The following is a 21436-nucleotide window of genomic DNA, read 5'->3' on the forward strand; positions in this document are numbered from 1 at the left end:
CTATGTCATGTATGTACAGTATATGTATAACTTTTTCGTCTGCATGACAATTTCAATTCAAATGTGTCCAACACTCCTGGGTTCTGTTGAACCAACTGGGTGTTATGGAGTTGGATGTCAACGTTAAATTCAGCTTACCTGTTTTCAATGTTATGTGTAATATATTTAGTCTCCGCATTTTGCATCATCAAAAAAAAGACGACTGTGCAGCCTAGGCGATCCTGAAGACATTGAAGTTAATCTTAATGTCACGATTAATGCTTAGCATCTATGACACTTTGTGTGCTTACAGGATACATACAGAATACAGAATACACAGGATACATAAGTAAGAAATCCACCACATTTAAACGCAGAGATGCCCATTTATTTGTTTGTAAATTGATCAACAATGTATTCCAAGTATATTATGTGCACAGCACAATGTCTCTCTCTTTTATAAATAATTCAAGTTCCTGGAAACCAAATACATTTGTGTTCTATAATACTTTTCACAGTCCCAGTAAACAATGTCTAATTTGATATAATTTATCATCTGCACCATTATCCTGTCATGTGAAAAAGTTATCATTAAGAATTTTCTAGGCTAATATACCATTTTTATTATATAAATAAATAAATATATTTTCCTTAAAACTGGCACAAGTTACCGATGTGTATTTAGTTTACATATATATTATATAATATATATTATAGGCCTACTATATTCCAATGTGGTAATAATACATTTTCTCAAATGAGTGAAAATTGTATGTATATTAGAATAAATACAAGCCTAAATTTGTGTTATTTAACATGTATTAAGGATGACTAGACTTCTATATGAGACATTCCTGTAAGATCAGTTAACATTATAAACCAGCCTTTTCTGGTCTCCACAGTAGAAAAAAAATACTAAACATTATAAAACATTTAAGTGGACTGACAACCATTTGATTGTACTCTTTATTTATTGCTTTACGTTGCTGACCTTGAGATCAACTCTCCTTCTTTTAGCAGATGCGTTACAGATCACTCCTTATTCTTGGCCTTCAGGATTCCTTTCATGTTGCTGGGCTTCTTTCTTCTTCTTGTCGGTCCAATTTCTTCAGATCCCCAGGGCCACCACAGCATACTGTTCCATATTGAGCCCTGTTAGCATACAAGTCATATTAGTCATATTAGCATACAAGTAGAGACACCACAGGCTCTGACTCACACACAGTGTTTTCCACCTACAGTAGATGTGATATATTCCCTGAACTCGTATGTATATATTTTCTGTTAGGATCTCTGTAAATGTCTGAACACCCTCCCACCCACCACCCCTTCCTAATGTACATTTCCCTCCCCCTCGTATGTATATATTTACTGTTTAACAGTACTGCATATTTGCATATCTTGTATGTCACAAATGTAACTACTGTATATCTCTGTATGTCATGTATGTCTTAAATGTCATGATTAGATTAGTTTAGATGATTAGATTAGATTCTTATATCTGTATATCTGTATGTTGTGTATGTCATAAATGTCATTATGAATTGAAAATGGGGGACCCTGATGTAAACAAGATGAAAGTCTTTCTCTGGTCTGCAACCCCTTAACAAGTGTGTGTATTGAGCTGTACTGTACTGTACCCATTCTGCAATCTGTTAATACACATTTTCAATCAATCAATTCAAACAACAGTGTTGGGGATACTGTGGACACACTTTGACCGCCACGGTAGCAGGTCCTTCATGTGAATTAATTAATCAGAATCTTTTCAAATAAAACATTTAGAGAAAGAACCCTATTGCTTTTAGTGACCCCATGGCCTTTCCTCTAGTACCAAAAGTCAAGTTAGACCGCGCTCTCAGTATATGACACTGGGTGCTGAAATCCCAAACATTTAAGCAGAATAAAGCCGAAGGCCGGACCAGCACTCTCAGATTTAAAAAAATTGTTTTTAATGGCAGCCTATAGTACAGACATGTTTCGGAACAGGTGTTCCATCTTCAGTGTAATAGGCTAGCAGTGATAGCTTGTAAAAATGGGAGCTATATACCATGTGGGCAGGAAGTGACATCATAGAGGTGAGCTTGGGAATGCTAGTGAACTTTGACCTCCAGAGTAAGGACTCGTTAATGTAGCATGTTGCAAACAAATTTTTACCAGAAACTTAAATAAGCCAAAAGCAAACACAAAATTCTATAAGCAATGAACCACTACAACAGAAGGAAAACTTTTCTCAATTCATAAAATAATAATATTATTTTATGAATTGAGAAAAGTTTTCCTTCTGTTGTAGTGGTTCATTGCTTATAGAATTTTGTGTTTGCTTTTGGCTTATTTAAGTTTCTGGTAAAAATTTGTTTGCAACATGCTACATTAACGAGTCCTTACTCTGGAGGTCAAAGTTCACTAGCATTCCCAAGCTCACCTCTATGATGTCACTTCCTGCCCACATGGTATATAGCTCCCATTTTTACAAGCTATCACTGCTAGCCTATTACACTGAAGATGGAACACCTGTTCCGAAACATGTCTGTACTATAGGCTGCCATTAAAAACAATTTTTTTTAAATCTGAGAGTGCTGGTCCGGCCTTCGGCTTTATTCTGCTTTCCTCTAGTACCACCATCAGGTCAGAATTTCAAATGAGCATATCTCTATCTCTGTTAGCCATACAGTGATGAAAATGATATCCAGAGAAGCAGCTCTTCGTGGACAACAAGGACCTATGAAGTCTACCGTATTGGATTTTTCTGCCATTATTTATTTATTTATTTATTTATTACTTTTTTTCTTTCAGGTCTGTTCACCTGATTTTCACCAAACTTGCTATCTGTGTACCAACATTTTTAAATGTGTCATATAGATCATTGATAGGCCAAACTATATGACCACCAGATCCAATAGAATTTTGGAAAAATGCATGGTAAATAAGGAAGTGATGTGTTACTTGTGAATGCATTGTCTGATTTGCACCAAGCTTGACAAATATGTTCGGTTTACAATAGCAAGGAGGCTTGTGACGTTTTCAGTAATGGTAATTGTGATATCCTAGCATTGTGAGACGTAAATTAAATTACATGACCACCATTATTTACATTCCTTAAAACAGACCCCCCCCCCCCCCACTCCTCCTAGGCTGTTCACATGATCCTCACTAATATAATAACAAAAAAACGCCAAAAAACGCATTTCTGTGTAGATAGGACATGAAACGTCGTCAAAAACGTATAAAAAAACGCCAGGAATACACTAGTCTAACCATAGCCTTAATCTCATGTTTCAAATTGTGTTTTCAAATTGTGACAGTTGGTTGGCCAAACCATTTGACCATTTGAGTTCGCATCATGTCTTTTTTTTTAGAAAGGAATTAAACCTAAACCATATAAAAATGCAACTAACGGAAATATCATTGACATCCATCTTCACAAATCCATTTAATTTGAGTGCATGAAGCAGATGCAAAATGTACTTTGGGATTAAGTGCAAAAATGTTGGTCTGAATTAGAAGAACTCATGCCCATTAGGCATGGCTGGATTATGCCACTAGAGGCCCCCTGAGGCAAGAAAGTGATCGACCACTGCACTTCCGCGTTAATTGAGCTCATGGGAGAGAGAGCGGGGGCGAAAATGAATGAATGTGGATGAGAGCCTTGACATTAAGTGGTTGTAGCTGCGGCTGTGGGGGTGCTGGAGACATGATCCAATAGACTTTTATATGCCTGAGTCTCCTGAACACGGAGAGACCAATCCCAAGAGACCAAACCTACTCCCAAACTCTGCATGCGCAGATTGATAAACCTAGATCTCTGGACAATCTGCGCATGCAGAGTTGAGGAGTAGGTGCGAAAAAGTGACTATAGTTCAGCCGAGAAGGTGACGATCGACTTGGGATTGGTCTCTCCGTGTTCAGGAGACTCGGGCGTATATAAAAGTCTATTGGATCATGTCTCCAGCACCCCCACAGCCATAGCTACAACCACTTAATGTCAAGGCTCTCATCCACATTCATTAATTTTCTCCCCCCGCTCTCTCTCCCATGATTTCAGAATACCGGAGGTGTTGCGGTGGTCTATGGCTCCCCCTCCTGTCCCCGAGGCAACAGACAGAAGGTCTGGGGGCATGCTCTCCCCTAAAGAAAGAAAATGTTTCAAAACAGCTCTGTAATACTAATTTCTAGTGTCTTTTGGTAAAGGATATCTGACTAAATGTACACAGTATGCTGGGGCCCCATTCAATTTAAACCATGCTTGCATGGGCACATTATTCCATTTGGTGGTCTTTGGTCTGGGGCCCCAGTTGGCACAGGGCCCCAGGGTATTTGCCCAGTATACCCGGTTGGTAACCCATGCATGCCATTATGACATACACACGGTATAGTTAAGCAGTTTCATCATGTGTAGCTTGATGGATAGTGTGTTTCTGATACTTATAGGGTTGGGGTTTTGATTTTCACTTAGAGACATCCGTATTTTAATTACATTTACATTTACATTTACATTTAGTCATTTAGCTGACGCTTTTATCCAAAGCGACTTACATGTTCTGTACGACAAGCCATCAGGAAGGGCACAACTCTATCAGCTGAACAACAATGTTCATCAAAGTGTTGAGTGCTACAGTGTAGGTTAGTTTATTATTTATTTAGTTATTAGTTATTTATTTATTTATTTATTTTTTCAGAAAAATCAAAATTCATAATTATGATGATGCATGCAGTCAATGTATTGCAAATTGATTTGAATAAAAGTCTCCATCTAATGGCATATTACTGTTCCCAGGTAGTACCTTTGCTGTGAAGCCTGCTGGTAGATTTTTAAAGGCAGATATTATACCGAGGTCTGTCTCATCAAGCAAAGAATCCATGGCATCTAGAAAATAAGGAAAGAATGAAAGGATACTTGCTGAAGAAACAGGATATAGTTATGATACAGTATATGAACCTTAAAGGAACACGCCAACATTATTGGAAATGTGCTTACCATCTTCTCCAGAGTCAATCCAGAGGATTTTCTTAGTATCACAAACAGTACTGTATTTGCAAATCTGGTATGTCATAAATGTATAGATGTAGCAGTACTGTCTATCTGTATGTCGTGTGTGTCATATGATGAATTGAAAATGGGGGACCCTGATGTAAACAAGACGAAAGTCTTTCTCTGGTCTGCATCCCCTTAACAATTGTATGTTTTGAGCTGTACTGTAGTGTACCCATTCTGCAATCTGTTAATAAACTTTTCAATCAATCAATCAACCAAGACTCAGACAAGAAGATAGATACTAATTTCCTCTCTGTGCGTCCAGTAGAAAGCTATCCGGCTGCAAGCTAGCCAAGCTTTTTGACAAAAACACTTCTCCCAGAGTTTTAAGCTAAGCTAGCTGGTCCGTATCCACTTCCATTTTTTATTTATTTGTGCTTAGCTAGGCTAGCTTGCAGCCGGCTAGCTTTCTACTGAATGCACAGAGAGGAAATTATTATCTATCTTGGTAAATGGTAAATGGCTGCATTTTTATATAACGCTTTTATCCAAAGCGCTTTACAATTTGTTCCTCACATTTTACCCATTCACTCACACATTCACACACCGACGGCGGAGGCAATCATGCAAGGTGCCAACCTGCTCATCGGGAGCAATTAGGGGTTAAGTGTCTTGCTCAAGGACACATCGTCACGCTGCCCGGGAGAAGGGGGAATCGAACCGGATTGCCAGACGACTGCTCTACCTCCCGAGCCACTGTCGCCCCTATCTTCTTGTCTAACTCTGGAGAAGAAGGTAAGCGCATTTTCCATAATGTTGGCATTTGAAGATTGCTATTCTTCTACTCAAATCATATTCATATTTTCATATTTTTTCCCGTCGAGGGAAATTGATGAAATCTTTTATCATCATCATCATCATCATCATCATCATCTTTCAGTTCTCACCTTGTAAGTCATTCATACTTGCACTCACGACCACTATGACCAAGGCCACCGCTAAGCAACGGTTCATTGTGATTCCTTTCCATGGATTTGGGACTTCACTCAAACTTTGGATGGACAGAATGCGTTCGTATGACACTGAGGGTAGACACAAGATAGTTAGTTCAGCTTCATAGCAATATACTGTACATCAAATGTAGAGTAGTTATTGTAGAATGAATTTGCCTGATATAATCTAATAGGTTTGTCTTACTGGTTATGCACGATGATGGCGAGTGTTCTTACTCTTGTTATGTCCTATAGGATGAGGTTGAAGTTAACATTTTTATTCAAAATGAAATAATGGTTATAACAACACATGAGATTTTCAGAATGTATAAAAACAATAGAATGTCCAGGTTGTTCCAGGAACATATTGCATGTCTACTGTATAACAGCACAGTGTTGGTTGCATGAAAGTGTATGGCATAGAATAGACATATGGCATAATATAACAGCCTAAAATGGGCATCTGAATCTGATAGCTAATGTTAGATGACACACACATATTCTCACAACAAGTTCCAAAGTCAACTGTATTATCTCTACAAATAAAAGGAAAAAAGCTTACCTGGTCTGAACTTTACTTTGCAGTGAACTTAAGGGTGTTTCTGTCTTGACGTTGACTTCAGTTGTGTGGGGTTAGGGAAAGTCTTACCCACCCTGCATCATATTCCTTTGCTTCTTGACTGACTGGCACAGCTGAGAGTCCTTGAAAAAAAAGATTCATGGTGTGTGTTGACACCGTATATTTGGCTGCTAGGCTAGGACTCTGGGGCTACTCTAAGTTTGAGTACTGATATACAGAAGAGGTGCTTGATTTTTTTAAATTTATTTGTATTTTATTTGACAACATAGTGTTGGCAGGATGACTTGTCCACGTGAAATACCATACCAGAAATCACTGAGTAGGCCAAGTTGCAGCGGTAACATAAAATATTCCGAAGCAAACCTATTTGATTATTGATATAGATGTACCTATATGATATCATTATAGGAGCCAAAGCACTCATGAGTTATACCTTATTTCTATTGGCTTCGTTGCCTACACTATTATAGTCTACATTTCAGAATACAATGGGGCTTAGCTGTATATTTAGGTTATTGTATTATATTTAGTGAGAATGTTTATATGTTTATTTTTATAACCTTACATTGAAATGGCATTAGGAATATTGATTGGATTTAGATAAAGTCATTGAACCGTCTTATTTAGCTCAGAACTGTTTATAGGACATTTTTGTCACTTTCCCTTTAGAGCTAACCTCGTTCCCAGTTTTATCTCCTCCGTGAGATAAAGTCTGGTAAAGCACTACGGCCGAAAGTGTGAATTTCCGGTGTATGTACTTACTTCCCCTGGAAGTTGCCTCCAAACGGACCAAACTTTTCCCGAATCCTGTCGGCAAACAAGCTAGAACGTCCCGATCATGTAGTAAATTCTTCAGGCAAAGCCGTTGCAGTGGCTTAAACGAGGAATTATTGTGCACTTCACACATTTTTTATTTTTATTTTTTGGTCTTTTTCCCCCTCCTTTTTCCTCCGATTTTCTCCCATCCCAATGTTAGTCGTTATGCCAATTCCCAATCCCCTTCCTGGTCGCTGCGCACTTACCCCCCACAGTCGGTCTGGGAGAGTGGAGGCTACCACGTGCTTCCTCCGACACACGTCCAGCCAATCAACCGCTTCTTTTCACCTGGCAGCGCGGATTCTCACTGAGAGGGCGTAGCGTGTGGAAGGATCACACTATCCCACTTAGATCCTATCCGCGCTTAGCAGGTGTAACGGGGAAGTCCGTGGGTATGTCCACAGTCACTGAAACAGGTGTGTTGACGGGTGACTGTGGCAGTGCGGGCTGGTAAATTAAACTCACTTCCCCATAACAGGGTTAATAGACGCATAGGTACGGTAGTTAGGAGTGGATCCACTTCTTAGTGCAGCGGTCTGTGTCGTCGCCCGCGGACGCGGGAGCCCCCTGTTCGACTCCCCCTCGGGACATTCTCATTTAACATTTAACATCAAACACAACGCAGACCCAGTATGATCCGTCACAGTGGTGCCCAGTGACCCGGATGTCCTGAGGGGCGTGAGTTTAGGGAGGTGAGTGTAACGGGGAAGTCCGTGGGTATGTCCACAGTCACTGAAACAGGTGTGTTGACGGGTGACTGTGGCAGTGCGGGCTGGTAAATTAAACTCACTTCCCCATAACAGGGTTAATAGACGCATAGGTACGGTAGTTAGGAGTGGATCCACTTCTTAGTGCAGCGGTCTGTGTCGTCGCCCGCGGACGCGGGAGCCCCCTGTTCGACTCCCCCTCGGGACATTCTCATTTAACATTTAACATCAAACACAACGCAGACCCAGTATGATCCGTCACACAGGCGCCCCGACCGAACTGTAGGAGTCGCTGTTTACAACGACCCGGACCCACCCCGCAAGCTTCTCCCACCCTCTAATACTGCCAATTGTATTAGTGTGAACGGCCAGCCAAGCTGGTGACAACCCCGGAGCTGTGAGCTGGATTCGACCAGGCGAATCCAGCCGCTCCGGGGTTGGTGACGAACGCAATCTCCTTATGCCACACTTCACACATTTCTATAATTGTTTAGTCGAAACCGGAAAGCCTGTAGCCGGTACTTCCTGTACTTCCGTTTTCACACTTTAGGAGGCATAGCTTTACCAGCCTACTTTAGAGCCGGCAAGTTGATTTTTACGGCTTTCAGGTGTGGAGGAATTTTGTCATGTGTCGAGTCGGCTGTGATTTTGGAGACTGGGAAAATACAGTTTTCTTACCTTGTAGTAGTGACGTGAATATTTCGTAGCAGTAAACAGCCAAACAAGTTTTAGTTTAGGAAAATAGCTTTAGGATCACTTCTGTAAAGAAAGACTTCGCTGTGGAAGAGAAATAAACCATTTGGATATCTTTGTTTTACACCGGAGCGGCTGTGGACATTATTTTTCCTTATGAATGAACGTACTACTCACGAGTAAGCAACTTTAACCAGTAGAGTGGACTGTCTGTGGTTGAACAAAAAATTCAAAGAAACAGACTAAGAAATGACGTAAACACCATGATCAAAACAGCAAAGAATTATTTCATCAATGACAAAACTGAGGAAAACAAAAACAAACCATGTGAACTTTGGAAATTACTCAATAATCAACTAGGCTGCAGTAAAAAACTTAAAACCAAATTCTCAAACATAAACATAAAGACGGACAACACGCTCATCACAGACAAGCTAGATGTAGCCAATTACTTAAACATTTTCCTCACAAACATAGCCACAACACTGGTAAACAAACTACCCTCCCACTCAGGGCATTATGGGGTAGAACACATAGTAGCATACTACAAAAACCTAGGGGTCCGCAAAGACGACTTCAAACTGGAAATGGTAACAACAGATGAGGTACTCAAAAAACTGAGTGCCCTCCAACCTAACAAGGCCACTGGCCATGACAACATCCCCTCCAAATTCCTCAGAGACTCAGCAGCCGCCATCACCCCAGTCATCACACACATAATAAACCTCTCCATAAAACAGGGACACGTCCCCAAGGACTTCAAAATTGCGAGAGTGACCCCTCTGCACAAAAAGGGCAGCAAATTAGACCCAGGCAACTACCGCCCTGTTTCTATTCTTACCTCCATCTCGAAAGTCATGGAAAAAATAGTCTACGAACAGGTCGAAAAGTACCTAGCGGAAAAAAATCTAATCTACGAATTCCAATCTGGCTTCAGAACATCCCACTCCACTGACACATGCCTTCTCTATTTGAACGACCACATCAAACAAGGGGTGTACGCTGGCAAATACTGCGGCATGGTCATGCTGGACCTACAAAAGGCCTTCGACACTGTTAATCACTCCATTCTGATTGACAAGCTAAAAGCAATTGGTTTTAGAACAAGTTACAGGTTGAAAAAACCCTCAGCTCAGAACTCGGCAGAATCTGCACCTGGCTCGCTGATAACAAACTATCATTACACCTGGGTAAAACAGAGTCCATTCTCTTTGGATCAAATAACAAACTCAGCAAGACCGACGGCTTCTCAGTTACAGTGGCCAGTGGGTGACAATATTGTCACAAGGAAAGATGAAATTACATACCTAGGTTCCATCCTAGAGGCAAATCTTTCCTGTGACAAAATGGCATCCAAGGTCATAAAAAAAGCACAAGGAGAAGATAGATTTAAGGCCTATGTTTCAGCTGTCTGAAACGGGGACACATGAGCAAGGCCTGCCAAGATAAGATGAGCTGCCAAGTCTGCCAGCTTACCCTACAGTTCTACATATTAAGAACAAAGCTGCCTATGATGAAGCAAGGCACAAGAAGGAGACATCGGATGATGCGCCCAAAGAAAATAAGCACAGGGGCGGGGAAGAAGAAGGCGAAGCCAGTTCTATGGTCAGTGGATGCATCAATGCAGAAACGAGGACCTGCAGAGCTACTGGGGCCGGCAACGTCGAAAGCATCTTGGCTATCGTTCCAGTCCACATCAAAGCCAAGAAAGGCAACAAGATGGTGGCTACCTACGCGTTCCTCGACCCAGGCAGCAACGTCACTTTCTGCACAGAGAAGTTAATGGCAGTGTGATGGGGTTAACGTCACCGGCAGGAAGACAAGTATTGTGCTAAAGACCATGGGAGGCGAGCAGATCGTGAACAGCCAGATGGTGTCTGGTTTAGAAGTCTGTAGCTTGGATAGTGACAACTTCCTAGAGCTACCCAACACCTTTTCTCAGAAGTCAATACCTGCTCGTAAACAGAACATCCCACTGCAAGAGGAAGTCGATAAGTGGCCCCATCTCAGTGAAGTGCGAATCCCGAAGATTCAGGCGGAGATAGGCCTTCTTATCGGGACTGACGTACCCAAGGCAATGGAACCATGGCAGGTGGTACCCAGCATGGGAGAAGGGCCGTACGCGGTGAAAACGCGACTGGGCTGGATCGTCAATGGCCCTATCAGTGGAGAAAATGGCCATGAAACTACCAGTGGACTCATACAAGTCACATCCAACCGCACATCCGTGGCCACGCTAGATGAACTTTGGAGTCAACAGTTCAAGAACGACTTCCCAGAGTGTCAAGACGACCGGCTTGAGAAGTCGAGGGACGACATCCAGTTTCTGGAACTGGTCTCGCAGTCCGTGAAACTTACAGAGGGACACTACTAGGGCTGACCTTCGAAGCTTTTTTTGGCAATCGAAGCTTCGGGGCTGAGCTTCGATTTTTTTCGATTTTAATTCGAAGCTTCGAAAATAATTAAAAAAATATTAATTATAATTTTTTTTTTTATTATTATTATTTTTAATCTTATGTTGTGGGACTTGTACAGCACTTTGGTAAACTTTGTTGTTTTTAAATGTGCTCTATAAATAAAGTGGATTGGATTAATTAATTAAGTAGCCCCTTTCGTGACTGTGACGCAGCCAACAAGGTTTCACTCGGCTGCGCTGCCTGGGTGCAGTGGGGCTGCTCTCACAGCCAACGACATGACATTACATAATTATGTTGCAACCTTCGTCTATCAAGCACACAATTATATTATATTTAATTTATCATTTATAATTATATCAGACAATGCACCTACAAAAGCAGATGATTACAATTAAATTAGCCAACTTGGTAACACATTAGTCATAGCAGCATAGGCATAGCCTTATTAATGTTTTGTGTGGCGTCGCCGTCGTGTACAACGATACTTACGTTTTTTAGGTGATTTGACAAAGTTGTTGTAGAGTTGTGATATGCCATTTTCTTCTGGCATATCTGGCACTCTGCTTTTTGGGCATTGTCTTTGCATATTTTAAAGTGTAACCACACGTCTGATGACTTCTTCTTCAACATGTCTGCTGCACATGTCCTTGTTGTTTTCAACACAGATAATCTCCACATGCTTGTTGTAGAGAGGTGGAGTCGAGGCACCGCTTACTTTCGTTTCATTGGAATGGAGGCGGGAAGGCGCCGCTTACTTTCGTTTCATTGGAATGGAGGCGCATGATTTTGGAGGCAAAAAAAGGTTTTTTATTATTTTTATTTTTTTACTTTGATGTTCGAAGCTCGTGCCATCGAACGAAGCTTCGAAGTATTTAAGACAGCCCTAGACACTACAGCATCGGCCTACCACTGAGGAACGCAGTCTTCAAGATGCCGAACAACAGAAGAGTAGCTGAACAGCGAGCTCTCAACTTAAAGAAGAGGTTCACGAAGAATCCCCAGTTCCACACTGATTACTCAGTGTTCGTCGACGACTGGATCGCAAAGGGCTACGCAGTCAAGGTTCCCAGTGAGGAGCTCAGCCGCAGCGATGGAAAAGTTTGGTACTTGCCACACCATGGCGTGTACCATGCCAAGAAGAGGAAGATCTGCGTGGTGTTCGACTGTGGGGCATCATTCCAAGGCACCACCTTGAACAACCAGCTGCTACAGGGGCTGGATCTAACGAGTACTCTCCTTGGTGTCGTCACTAGATTCAGGCAAGAGGAGGTGGCTGTCATGGCAGATGTGGAGGCCATGTTCCACCAAGTCAGGGTGCCGGTCGAGGATGCTGACCTTCTCTGGTTTCTCTGGTGGCCTTCCGGTAACATCAGCCAAGACCTAATAGAGTACAGAATGAGAGTACACATATTCGGTGCCACCTCATCTCCTAGTTGTGCCAGCTTTGCCCTACAAAAGTGTGCACAAGACAACAGAGAACAGTACAGCCCTGCAGGGGTCGACACAGTGCTGCACAACTTCTAAGTTGATGACTGCCTCCAGTCAGTTCGTTCAGAAGAGGAGGCTGTGTCCCTGTGCAACGAATTAAGGGCTATCCTTGCCTCAGGAGGATTCCGGCTTACTAAGTGGGTGAGCAACAGCCGAGCCGTGCTGTCCGCTATCCCTGCTGAGGAAAGGGCCGAACCTCTGAGGGAGTTAGATCTGGATCTGGACATGCTCCCGGTTGAGCGAGCTTTGGGAGTCCGGTGGTGTACTGAGAGCGACAACTTCAAGTTCAAGATTGTCCTACAAGAAAGACCACCCACAAGAAGAGGCATCCTCTCTATAGTTGGCTCAATCTACAATCCGCTGGGCCTCCTAGCTCCAGTGGTCTTGACAGCGAAGAGTATCCTCCAAGAGCTCTGCAGATTCAAACTAGGATGGGATGACGACATCCCGAGCACCTCGCTCTACAATGGTCCAGCTGGATGGAGGACCTTCGTCTGTTGGAGGATTTCGGAGTGCCTCTGAGTTTCAAGTCCAAGGGCTTCGGCGAGGCAACATTAAACCAGCTGCATCACTTCGCAGATGCTAGCCAAGAAGGCTACGGAACGGTGAGCTATCTGCTACAGAAGAGTGACGACAACAAGCTTCATGTTGCCTTCGTCATGGCGAAAGCGAGAGTGGCCCTGCTCAAGGCCCTCACTATCCCGTGCATGGAGCTAGCAGTGGCTACCATGGCAGCGCGCATGGACAGGACCTTGAGGTCTGAGCTGGAGCTCCACCTAAACAAATCTGTGTTCTGATCCGACAGCACCACTGTGCTCAAATACATCGCAAACAGAACCAGTAGGTTTTGCACCTTCGTAGCGAATCGAGTGGAGACCATCTTGAAGCTGTCAGAAGTAGGACAGTGGCGGTATGTAGATACTGCAACAAATCCTGCTGACCATGCGTCAAGAGGACTCAATGTGGAATCATTCCTGCACAATGAGACTTGGATACAGGGGCCGGGCTTCCTCACCAAGCCCGAAGAGGAATGGCCTCAGAACCCAGAACACCATGGGGACCTAACCACGGAGGACCCAGAGATAAAGAACGCAGTGGTCAGCGCTACTGCAGCTGAAGAGCAGTTCGACACAGTTCAGCAGTTCCTGGAATATTACTCCAATTGGAACCTGTCGTATATTTCTAAATGAAAACATAAATAAAACAAATGAAACAGTACAAAATGATACTGGACGGAAATGCTGTTGGTAAACTGTAAGGGATTTGGGAGAGGGGCGACAGGGGCTCCAGGAGAAATGGTGTCAGTTGGCACCAGGCCTAAAGATAGTAGGATTTAGTCGACTCTCCCATCACCCCACCAGCTGGCTGACCTTAAGATAATCAATGACCCCTCAAGACTATATTGAGGTAATCAGGAAAGGAGTTGGTTTATTTTAGTGTAAGAGACCCACCGGCCACTGTGAGAAAACCCTCCCCCTGTCAAATAGCTCCTACCGCAAGGCCACAGAGGTCACTAAACCAAATAGCCTTGTATACGTCAAACAGGAGACCATTTGGCATTCTCCCCCACCTAGATTGGAGATAGAGATTGAGTAAAACCCCCGTTCCCAACAGCACATTTTAAAGGGAAGTGGTGACAGCTGGCACAAGGCCTAAAGATAGTAGAAAACCGTTGACCCTGTCTAACCCTCCCCCGGGCCAACAAACACATTCTGCAAGCAGAAAAGGACACCAGTCACCCATAAACTATAGACTAAATAACAAGTTAACCAAGAGTAAGACATAGTTTGTTAATTAATGTTAATACTGAACAAAATACTTTAGTGATCAAAATAGAGCTACAACCTAGAGAATAGATTACTTTAGAATAGGAAAATACCCCCCATAGGATGGAACAATCAAATAAAGTTCAAATACATGAGTTACAATGTGGACATAACTTAAAAACTATTAGAATAACGGAAGTCACAATAAAGAATAAAAACTCTTAATGCTAAAAGATAAGGCTGTACAGTATTGGTCAGTGGTTAATCAAGAAACAAAGTAGTCTGTTTCTCCAATCTAGACTATGTAAACATTGTGTCACAAGAAACATGAGGATGTGGCACGCATTAAACTAATCCCCTCAGAAGGTAATGATTAAACAGCCCGACAGATTCTATGGTGAACGGTTGTGTCAGCGGACCAAGGCTGTGTCAGGACGTGTCACGACAGACAAGTTCCTGCTAGAAGGAATTTGGCCAATGGAGAAGCCTGAGCCCTGGGGGACACGTTTCCGGGGGCTTTGGGGGAGTTCTTCCCCTTTTTAAATAGGGCTGATGGAGACGGACAGACACACACAGACCCGGAGACAGGAGAGGAGCGAGGAGACGGAGAGGATCCCTGGAGGGCGAGCCACACAGAACTCGAGAGCCGAGCCGGAGACTCAGAGCCATTGACACCAGATGACAGAGGAGAGGCTCATAGCAGACTCCGCCGAGACGAAACCAAGCGCTCCCTACCTGACCGCCGAGAAACGACCAGCAAACCACTAAGAGAAGACTTGTGTTGTCATGGGAACCCGAGACAACAACCATACCACCCCAGCACGAGAGAAGAACGCTCTGACGGCCGCCGCTGATCCGAGCATGGATCAACTGCCTCATCAAAGAGACAATTAGATATACCAAAGAGACAATGTACTTGTTTTGAATAATAAGCTGTGGTTTATTAGGAAATAGAAATAAACACCGCAGTTTGTTTGATGGGACCACCTCGTCAGCTTCTTTCCTTTAATTGAACCGAACATCTGAAATACCAAACAATGCAGAGGAGAAGGGTAAAAAGACTATACGATCACAGAACTTAGATATAGGTATAAATTAAGGTAGAGATACTTCAAACCATCTCAAGAAGGCAGTCGGTTGGATCCTGAAGCTTAAAAGCACTCTGCTGATGCTGTGTCGCAAGAGGAAGGAGATGAATGCTTCGCTCACACAGTCTGAGGTACAGACACAGATGGAGATCTTCAAGGCAAGCCTGGAGAAGACCAACCTCACTGTGGAGAATATAAAGGAAGCAGAGCTCGAGATCATTCGTTACAGTCAGCGACAGAAATATTCAGAAGAAATCGCTGCGCTTCAGAAAGGCGACTACGTCAAGATGAGCAGTCATATCGCCAAGCTCAAGCCAGTACTGCAAGATGGAATCCTCAGAGTAGGTGGAAGACTCGACAAATCGGCAATGCCTGAAGAGACTAAACACCCAGCCATCCTACCTAAGGATCTCCATGTGACAGAGCTTATACTCCGAGACATCCACCAGAATGTGGGTCACAGCGGTCGTAACCACGTACTGTCCAAGTTTTGGATCCCTGGAGCTCACGCAGCCATACGAAGAGTCCTCTCCAAGTGTGTAACCTGTCGACGCTCACACAGTGCTGCTGGACAACAACAGATGGCGGATTTACCCCAGGACAGGGTTCTTCCAGATGATCCCCCTTTCACCAACACTGGGGTAGACTACTTCGGTCCGTTCGAGGTCAAATGTGGCAGAAGTGTCATGAAGAGGTGGGGTTGCATCTTCACCTGTCTGGCTATCCGTGCTGTCCACATTGAGGTGGCATCATCGTTGGACACCGACTCATTCATTGACGCTCTTCGTCGCTTCCTCGCGAGAAGAGGCCAGTTGAAAATCCTCCGTTCAGACAACGGGACTAACTTCGTTGGAGTGGAGCGCAAGCTAAGAAGAGCTATGGAACAATGGAATAGCTCCAAGATCGAGAACACTCCCAGAGGGGAATCCAATGGATTTTCAACCCCCCTACCGGTTCTCACCATGGTGGAGTCTGGGAGCGGATGATCAGGTTGGTCAGGAAGATTCTCAGCACCACCTTAAAGCTCCAGACTCTGGATGAAGAAGGCCTACACACCGTCTTGTGTGAGGCAGAAGCCATCATTAACAGTCGACCGATAACCAAGGCTTCTAGTGATCCGGACGACCTGGAAGCGCTTACCCCCAACCACCTCTTGCTCCTCCAGTCGTCAAAGCCTTCCCTGCCTCCAGGCCTCTTTGTGAAAGAAGAGGTCTACTCCCGCAGGAGATGGAAACAAGTCCAGTATATGGCAGACATATTCTGGAAACGATGGACACAGGAATATCTACCTCAGCTCCAAGAGAGACAGAAGTGGACACATGTGTCACGCAACTTTGCTGAGGGAGACGTCGTCCTGATCATCGATGACTCTGCACCCCGCAACTCCTGGGTCTTGGCCAGGGTCATCGAGGCGGTTCCTGACCAGCACGGGCTCGTGCACCGGGTCCGTGTCAAGACGAAGACGACCACTTTAGATAGACCTATCACTAAGGTCTGTCTTCTCCAAGAAGCTGCATGAGGCGGTGGTAAAGACCGTCCTCCTACGGTGTGCCATGTACTAGTGACCTCTGGCGCCAGGTATTGGTTATCCAGCAGCAGAGACACTTATCAGTTAAAATAGTGTTTAGTTTAGCTCCTTGGTTTTTTAGTTGTTAGTAATTGTCTCTAGATTAGAAGTACAATTAGGGGTAGTATAGGAGCCAAAGCACTCATGAGTTATACCTTATTTCTATTGGCTTAGTTGCCTACACACTGTTATCAGTGGTGCAGTCCTAATATGGGAACTGGTAACACGCCACGCCACGCGCACGCGCGGGTACGTGCATGCGCACATAACTGATTTATACACACACACACGCACGCACACACACATGCACACACACACACAAGCGCATATACGCAAGTGCAATCTTTCTATCATACAAGCTCTTCTTGCTCTCTATTTGTGTGAATGTGCCCGTGGAAAGCTGGCGCGCAGCACAGACGCTTGATAATCAATATCATAAGCAGGTAGACCCCCATCACGAATTCCGAGCCACATTAGTATTCACCTCCACTGCCTGTGTCACACAGAATGAAGGGGGAGATGCATTCAGATAGCCAACACCCAGACACTTAGTTACCTGCGCTTTTTGTTATGTAAAACGGTGGCCGGGTACTAGTCACAACGAATGGATACAGCGCATTTTTGTGTGCGCGTACACGCGAGTACACATCCGTGCGCGATCGCGCGTACTTCTGCCTCAGTGATCTGGTAACACGCGGCGTGTAACCGGGTGTGACCGCGACTGCACCACTGACTGTTATAGTCTACATTTCAGAATACAATGGGGCTTAGCTGTATATTTAGGTTATTGTATTATATTTAGTGAGAATGTTTATATGTTTATTTTTATAACCTTACATTGAAACGGCATTTGGAACATTGATTGGATTTAGATAAAGTCATTGAACCGTATTATTTAGCTCAGAACGGTTTATAGGAAATTTGTGTCACTTTCCTTTTAGAGCCGGCAAGTAGATTTTTACGGCTTTCAGGTGTGGAGGAATTTTGTCGTGTGTCGAGTCTGCGGTGATTTTGGAAAATACAGTTCTGTTCCGTTAGGGGCTCTGCTTGGCATCACACTGCACTCCCTCGCGTACGTGCACGCGCACTGAATAAATTCCACAAATGTACCTTTAATACCAGTATTAGTCTGACCACACCCCTCATCAGCTTACCTTCATAAGCAGGTGTGTGGTCACCTGCTCTCCTCCTTCTCGCTTTCACCACAAGGAAGTGCCTCGGTAGTACCCCACTTGACGTGTTGTTAGTTGACGTGGAGAAAAATATTGTTTACAAGGAAGGAGATACGTTGACATCATATCTTTATTTTCTCTCTCACTATTTTCGAGAAAATACGGCGATATTGTCTTCGTACTGGAGTGTCTGGAAGATGATGATCATTCTAAAAACCCTCCACCGGTTTTCGTATTGGGAGCACGCTGCTGCATGCTTCTCAACTGCAGTTCCTTGCTGTGTTTGTTGGGGTGAAACCTGTCAGGCCACAGCTGAACTGTCGGACGCGCCGCTGTTGTGAGAAGCGGTGGGTTTCAGGTTGGGTGAGTACTGTTGCTGGCGGGCTTCACTTGTCTGTTAGTGCTATGGGGGCTACTTGACCAGGCTAGGGTCCTTTGTTCAGCCACCTAGGCGACAGAAGACCTTGGTCTGAAGACCATTGTAGTTTAACTAGTGGGCCGCGACCATTAACACTGGTGATCCCTGTGTGTTCTGGACGAGTGGATTTCTCTCTGTCCCGTGTTAAGCCCCTTCTTTCATATCCAAATGAGAGTATTCCTTCACGAGGAGATATGTGCATGGATGTGCGATAGCGGCAGATCCATGTTCAAGTCAGCTACACAGGCCAGTTTGGTATTGTGCTGATTCCGTCGGGTGTTGGTAAAATCACCGTTGTAAAGCAGTGTTGACATCTTGTTTCTCTTTTCTCTTAAAAAGTGAGGAGAGGTTCAGAACGGCGGCCTGTCTGGGTGAGTGTTATGTCATTGTATACATGTTCAGGTGATAGCTGCTTAGCTTACGGTTAGCCAGTCAACTGTTAGCTGCTGCGTTAGCCTGCTGGGATCGCTGCATGGCCTACTTAGGTTGGGCCTACTGTTAGCCAGTCAGCTGTTAGCTGCGGCGCTAGCATGTCGTGATCACTAGGTAACGTTAGCTTGCTGCTATAGGCCAAGGCCTGGCGCGGGGAGCTTCAGCTCCTTGTGCGCCGTTAGCTCGGCGTCTCGCGAGCAGGGGCAGTAGCGCCCGAACGGTTGGAGCGGCCGTTAGCTTAATGCTACTCTGTTGAACGTGCTTTGATTGTAACATGTTTTACACTCTTGACTACGACGTCATCCTTGACAGGGGATGTTCGTCGACCCTGCCCTGAGCCAGGACGGCAAGGTTGCGTCAACAAAGAGGACTGTAGTGCGGGTTGGAGCGGCGACGCTGCCCAGTTCGAACAACACAGGAGCGGCTGTGTTCCTACGGTGTCTGTGACTGCACTTCGCTGATCTACGTTCCGGGTAGGACAAGGTTTGACCAGACCGTATAACACGTCTTCTGGTTTTACTTTTCTAAATGTTTTGTGGATAACGATGTTTTCCCAAACGTGTGTTGCTGCAATGTATTTAGGATACGACGCGAGTTATGTGTGTACTGTTTTTGTCACTGGCAGTTAGCTTCTCCGTGCAAATCGGGTTGTTGTTACAGATGTGAAAATGATCTGGTTGTTGTGTGAGAAACATCATGGTGTTTATATGTACCGTGTACTCACAACTAAGGTAACTAACCTATGAAGCTATGCTTGGTGACAAGTGAGTAAAAGAATGTTCTTTTCTCAGCCTGTGATGACAATGAACAGTGTGTTCACATATTAACAGGTTTTCCTGTTTTAACTGGCCGTATTGAGGGTAAAATAATTGTGTTTCCCCCCGGTTCCCTGGGGACTTTTTCATCCTCCTATCAGACATGTTGTGCACTAGAATTGTGTCTTTTGTGTGGTAGGGATGCGATGTAACCCTTAGCTTGATTGCTGAGGTTGTGCTAAAACTGCTGGAGAAACTTTATTTTCCTAAAAGAAAAGATAGTTTGGTCGCTGTCGTGTGTGCTTAGCAAGGCCTGTGGCCGATACTAATCGAGAATTATGTATTCTCTCATTGTGAAAAACGGCGTTCCTCTGTAGAGTGTTTTTGCCATTTTTTGTAGGTGATGATGGGTTGTGTGTGTCATGTGACCTACAACTGGGTTGGACTGGCCACAGAAGCACATGTGTATGTTGGACCGGGGCTCTTAGAGCCCTCTCTATTCTGTGTTTTTTCCTTAGTAAAAATCAGATAGCAGGTTAGCTCATGCGCTGTGTGGAGCTGTCAAACGCTTCATAGAGCTGACTATGACTGTGTCATATTCTCTTTTTGTCATTACATCGTATCATGGGTGTGGGGTCGTAAAGGGGTGAACTGTTAACCTTTCCTCTCCCCCTTGTTTCTGTCGGTCAGGGGTACACCCCCTGTCCTTCAAGGTTCCCGTCACGTGGCGGTTCGGCACGTTACGGGGGGGGGGGGGAGTTTCCTGGTTCCACGGCCTGGTATATTGGGCGTGTGCACCGCAGGAATTCCCCCGCCATAGAGTACGTCACTGTGCGCGTCTCTGTTGGTAGGACTTCCGTGTGCTGTTCAGGTCCATGTGATGGATCTGTTTCAGGGGGGTGGTCAGGGCTCCTCCTCACCAAGCGCCTATTCGGGCCTTCTGTGAGTTCGGACTCCTTCTTCCATGTGAGGGAGCCTCCATCAGAGTACAGAGCCTTCCTCCTCAGATTGTCAAAGTGAGTGGACCCTCTAGAAGGTGTCCTATTCTATTGTATTCTATATGTATTCGATTCAATTCGATTGTTGAGTGTGTATGGGTTCAGTGCCTCTTCCCCGGAGAGCCCTAAAACCAATTTTTTACATGGCTCAAGGTGCAATATATTCTTTTCAATCTGTACAGCTCGCGTGGGAAGTCTCTCTGGGGATCCCCGTCTCCTTCCTATGGGAGGGTGGTGGGATGTAAAAATGTGAAAAATTTTTACCCCTGGCTGTGTAGACTGGGATACATACTGTTGATGCTTCCTTCTTTTCTATTCAAAAAGTGTTGGAGTTAGGAAGTGTCACACCCCTCTTGTCGTTCCCCTGGGCGCCTTGGGGATTCAATGACAGGTCTAAATAGCCTGTTCATTGATGGGGGTGTGTCCCGACGCACGTATAGTGCTAGCTCGCTGTAAACAGGCGACTGACTGGCACGCCTTGGTTGCTTGTGGTTGAAACGGCGTTTTTATAAAGCAACTGAGATGGGGGTTTTTCCTCTTCCGACGACCAAATCCCACGACCTGGGTTGGTTTTTCGACGGATTCTCGTTCAT

At 44.4% G+C, this 21436-nt stretch overlaps 1 long non-coding RNA gene across 1 annotated transcript; it reads right to left on the bottom strand.

Moving 5' to 3' along the window:
• Positions 1-316: 316 nt before the first annotated feature.
• On the bottom strand, positions 317-6614 carry LOC311223197. Its single transcript, XR_014619405.1, has 5 exons — positions 6509-6614; positions 6152-6195; positions 5902-6036; positions 4764-4846; positions 317-1131 (listed from the first exon to the last, which is right to left on the bottom strand). It is a non-coding gene; the product is annotated as an uncharacterized lncRNA (long non-coding RNA).
• Positions 6615-21436: the final 14822 nt, after the last annotated feature.

Source organism: Notolepis coatsorum (assembly GCF_963971535.1).
Source record: "Notolepis coatsorum genome assembly, chromosome: 2".
Taxonomy (NCBI): domain Eukaryota; kingdom Metazoa; phylum Chordata; class Actinopteri; order Aulopiformes; family Paralepididae; genus Notolepis; species Notolepis coatsorum.